The sequence below is a fragment of the Triticum urartu genome, chromosome 3, assembly GCF_003073215.2.
Source record: "Triticum urartu cultivar G1812 chromosome 3, Tu2.1, whole genome shotgun sequence".
In the NCBI taxonomy this organism is placed as follows: Eukaryota; Viridiplantae; Streptophyta; class Magnoliopsida; order Poales; family Poaceae; genus Triticum; species Triticum urartu.
In genome coordinates, this window is record NC_053024.1 from 643121201 (window position 1) to 643126923 (window position 5723).

Here is a 5723-nt window from a genome sequence, read left to right on the forward strand (position 1 = left end):
TCTCTCTCTCTCTCAGCTTTGGGAGGGCGAGGGAGCGGCGGAAATTTCTGAGATTAGGAACGGCAACGGGCGAATGGGCCAACTGCCCCTGTTTCCCCTGCTTTTAAAGGAGGGAGGGGGGCGGACGTTCCACATTTCGAGAAAAGGAACCCCCACGACTTCTCCCATGACGCCGCATTCAACGCATGCCGTTCGAGGGGAGGGCGCGGTGGATACGGAGGAAGATTCGGCGTAACCTAGGCCACGCGTGCCCATGCACTGTTTTGGGCCTGGCCCAACAGCGCTCGGCACCGTGTCTGGCCCAGGCCCGGGGGCTCCTGTCGGTGTACTAGAGTAGGGGTACCCTAGTACCCCGAACTCGTGCACGGGCAGTCGCAGCACCCCTGCGGCAAGGCTTGCCGGGTGACCGCCAGGACCCTCCACAGCTACTTTAAAGACCATTCAAGAACAAAGTACTCAAACCAAGGCCCCGGCAAGAGGAGCTTGCCGGGAAGGAAACAAGACCCCGGCAAGAGGAGCTTGCCGGGAAGGCCACTCAAGGCATTTTCAGGGGACTTGCCGCGACGCACCACGCGTCCCGGCAAGGCCCCCACTCAAAGCATTCCCAGAAGACCTGCCGCGGCGCGCCTCGCGCCCCGGCAAGACCCGGTGAGCGGCAAGCTCCCGGACACGACAAGACGACAACTGCGGCGAGGAGTTTGCCGCGGGAACCGCCTCTCCGAGCCCACGCCCCAGCACAACCATCACGTGTCGCTCTGGGGGCCTCCCCCAAGCACGCGTGGCAGGAGGTCGCGCAACTAGGGGTGCGAGGTGGTGAGCAGGCGCTGACAAGATAACCACCGTGGCTAACGGTGGCTTCTCTAGCAAGCCTCTTTCGGTACTGTTCAGGCGACATAGACAGGCATTTAATGCCCTTGTCCCCTGCCGTCAGAGTTAGGTATGATAGCACTGTAGCAGGTAGCTGTGCCTGCTACAGCACCTAGCTGCCCCTACTGCAGCGCCTTTCCCATTTTTACCCTTAACTCCCGTTGCCCCATGTCGGTAACCCCTTGAGCATATAAAAGGAGGCCCGAGTGCAACGGAGAGGGGGTTGGCCATTCTGAGAGCCACACTCGGTATCGCTAGCTGCTGGAGTACACTATAGCACTCCGCGCTCCCGAGCTAGAAATCAATACACACCACAAAGTAGGAGTAGGGTTTTACGCATCCGTGCGGCCCGAACCTGGGTAAATCGCCCGTGTGCTTCGTCTCGATCAGTTCTCCGCTCGCGTGCTTCGCCTCGATCTGCTCTTTGCGCGACCTCCGCCCCCCGCCGAACCAAAAGGGACTCGGTCCGCCGGTCCCATAGGTGCCCGTGGATCAGAAACCCCGGCACAATATCAAACGGAGTCCAAACACAGCGAAACTTTTTGTGGATTTGTTTGGACCAGAAGACATCCAATGGGTTAGAGAAGCGCCTGGGGGTGCTCCGAGGGGAGCACAACCCACCAGGGCGCGCTTGGAGGCCCAGGTGTGCCCTGGTGGGTTGTGCCCACCTCGGGTGCCCCCTCGGACCACCTCTTTGGTCTATAAATACCCCAATATTCTATAAACCCTAGTGGAGTCAACGAAAATCAATTCCAGCCGCCACAGAATCCAGAACCACCAGATCCAATCTAGACACCATCACCGACGGGTTCACCAGTTCCATTGGTGCCTCTCCGATGATGCGTGAGTAGTTCTTTGTAGACCTTTGGGTCCATAGTTAGTAGCTAGATGGCTTCCTCTCTCTCGTTTGATTCTCAATACAATGGTCTCTTGGAGATCCATATGATGTAACTCTTTTTGCGGTGTGTTTGTTGGGATCCAATGAACTTTGATTTTATGATTAGATCTATCTCTTTTCATCCATGAAAGTTATTTGAGTTTCTTTGATCTCTTATATGCATGATTGCTTATAGCCTCGTATTTCTTCTCCGATATTTGGGTTTTGTTTGGCCAACTTGATCTATTTATCTTCCAATGGGAAGAGGTGCTTTGTAGTGGGTTCGATCTTACGGTGCTTGATCCCAGTGACAGAAGGGGAACCGGCACGTATGTATCGTTGCTACTAAGGATAAAACGATGGGGGTCTATTTCTACATAAATAGATCTTGTCTACATCATGTCATCTTTCTTATTGCATTACTCCATTTCTCCATGAACTTAATAAACTAGATGCATGTTGGATAGCGGTCGATGTGTGGAGTAATAGTAGTAGATGCGGGCAGGAGTCGGTCTAGTAATCTTGGACGTCATGCCTATATAATGATCATTCCCTGGATATCGTCATGATTATTTGAAGTTCTATCAATTACCCAACAGTAATTCGTTTACCCACCATTTGCTATTTTTCTTGAGAGAAGCCACTAGTGAAACCTACAACCCCCGGGTCTCTTTCTCATATTATTTGCCTTTGCGATCTATTTTATTTGCCTTTTATTTTCAGATCTATTAAACCCAAAAATACAAGAATACCTTGCTGCAATTTATTTTATCTAGCGTTTGATCTATCAATATTTACAACTCTCTCACGCCCGTTTGCCAATTTCTGGCGCCGCTACCTGAAAGAGATTGACAGCCCCTTTAATACGTTGGGTTGCGAGTATTTGTTATTTGTGTGCAGGTGATGTTTACGTAGTGTTGCTTGGTTCTCCTACTGGTTCAATAACCTTGGTCTCATCACTGAGGGAAATACCTACTGTCGCTGTGCCGCATCATCCCTTCCTCTTTGGGGAAATACCGACGTAGTTCGAGCAGACATTAGATGGCCACGAAGGAACAATAGATCATCATTCGCGGGCTTTTCCTGGCGAATGAAGGAGAGGCCATCGGAGATGATGCACTCAAAATGTACGTTGAGCTCTTCACCAAGCCGCTCTCGGATGCTCACATCGCATTCGTCATCGCCCTGTTCGGATGGGAGCCTTCGGCGATGCCAATGGTGGAGCTGCCAGGCGATTCCATGCCGACGGCCTAGGGTGTGGTGTTTCGAGCATTTCTGTGGGGCTTCCTCCATGGCTGCACACCCCATGAAGGTACTGGTGTGGAATGTACATAGTCTAAATGACCCTGCACGTAGAAGCGCGGTCTACCAAGTGGTTTCAGCAGCAAATCCTAGTATAGTTTGTGTTCAGGAGACTAAGATGGAAGTTGTTTCTACAGCTGTTGTTGCGCACTGCCTTGGGAATAAATTTGTGCACTTTTACTATCTTCCAACGTCGAGCACACGTGGAGGGATCCTCCTAGCTTGGGATCCGGTAGTGTTCTAGCTTTCGAACCCGCACTACACGGACTATGCAATCACCACTCTAGTCAAGCCGGCCGGCAAGTCGGCTCACTGGTGGATGACTAGGGTTTACGGGCCCAGCTCCGATGCCCTTAAAGTAGGTTTCATGCAGGAGCTCATTGACATCTGTGAGCTTTTACCAGGACCGTGGGCTGTCATTGGCGATTTCAACCTCCTAGTCAACACGGAGGATAAGAATAACGCCGTTGTTAACCGGCGCTTGATGGCAGGCTTCCGTAGTAGGCTCAATCTGCTTCAGCTCAAGGAGGTGTACCTCAACAGGAGAAGATACACTTGGTCCATCGAGAGAGGACGCACCACTCTCAAGAAACTCGATCACGTCTTCTCGACAATGGACTGGGAGGAGCTATATGCTACTTCTTGAGCTTGCGTTGGTTTTTCCCTTGAAGAGGAAAGGGTGATGCAGCAAAGTAGACTAAGTATTTTCCTCAGTTTTGAGAACCAAGGTATCAATCCGGTAGGATACAACACACAAGTCACCGAATACCTGCACAAACAAACACCGACTTGCACCCAACGCGATAAAGGGTTGTCAATCCCTTCACGATTATTTGCAAAGTGAGATCTAATAGAGATGGATAATCGGTAAAGTAATATTTTTGGTCTATGGAATGGAAAGTAAAAGGTTGCAAAGGAAGTAAATAGGAAACTAAAATTATAGATCGGAAACTTATATGATGGAAAGTAGACCTAGGAGACATAGGTTTCACTAGAGGCTTCTCTTAAGATATAAATTATTACGGTGGGTAAACAAATTACTACCGAGCAATTGATAGAAAAACGCAAAGTCATGACAATATCTAAGGCAATGATCATGACCATAGGCACCACGTTTGTATCAAGTAGACCGACTCCTGCCTGCCTCTACTACTATTACTCCACACACTGACCGTCTCCTGCCTGCATCTAGAGTATTAAGTTCATAAGTACAGGGTAACGCATTAAGTAAGATGACATGATGTAGCGGGATAAACTCAAGCAATATGGTGAAAACCCCATCTTGTTATCCTCGATGGCAACAATACAATACGTGTTGGTTCCCCTTCTATCACTGAGATCGAGCACAGCAAGATTGAACCCAAAGCTAAGCACTTCTCCCATTGCAAGAAACACCAATCTAGTTCGCTAAACCAAATCGATAGTTCGAAGAGACTTGCAAAGATATCAAATCATGCATATAAGAATTTAGAGGAGATTCAAATAATATTCATAGGTAAGCTGATCATAAATCCACAATTCATCAGATTTCTCAAACAAAATGCAAAAGAGTATTACGTTGAATAGATCTCCAAGAACATCGAGGAGAACATGGTATTGATCAAAAGAGAGAAAAGAAGCCATCTAGCTACTAGCTATGGACCCGTAGGTCTGAGGTAAACTACTCACGCTTCATCGGATAGGAAATGGTGTTGATGTAGAACCCCTCTATGATCGAATCCCCCTCCGGCAGGACACCGGAAAAGGCCCCTAGATGGGATCTCATGGGTACAGAAGGTTGCGGCGGTGGAAAACTGTTTTTGTGGATCTCATGGTAGGTTTTGGAATATTTGAGAATATATAGGTGGAAGAAATAGGTCAGTGGAGTCAAGAGGGGCCCACAAGGGTGGGGGCCGCGCCCTACCCTCCATCCTCGTGGCGGCCTCGTGGCTTTCCTGGCATGCACTCCAAGTCCTCTGGGTGTCTTCTGGTCCAAGAAAAATCATCGTGAAAGTTTCATTCCGTTTGGACTCCGTTTGGTATTCCATTTCCGCAAAACTCTAAAACAAGGAAAAAACAGGAACTGGCACTAGGCTCTATGTTAATAGGTTAGTCCAAGAAATCATATAAAATAGCATATAAATGCATATAAAACATCCAAAACAGATAATATAATAGCATGGAACAATCAAAAATTATAGATACGCTGGAGACGTATCACTATACCCCTCGTGCTTTCTTTCAGCCTTGAGCACCACCGTATCAGACCACTGCCCCCTCCTGCTGGACCTCAACGCTGATTTTCGCGTGGCTAAACGGTTCCGCTTTGAAACTTTCTGGGCAATGGCCGACGGATTTCGAGAGGTGGTGGCGAATGCATGGGCATCTGTTTCCTCGACCAGGAACCCTTTCGTCATGCTAGAAAACAAACTGCGGGCCATGATAACCCACAAGTATAGGGGATCACAACAGTTTTCGAGGGTAGAGTATTCAACCCAAATTTATTGATTCGACACAAGGGGAGCCAAAGAATATTCTCAAGTATTAGCAGCTGAGTTGTCAATTCAACCACACCTAGATAACTTATTATCTGCAGTAAAGTATTTAGTAGCAAAGTAATATGATAGTACTGGTAACGGTGGCAAAAGTAATATTTTTGGTTTTATAGTGATTGTAACAGTAAAAACGGAAAAGTAAA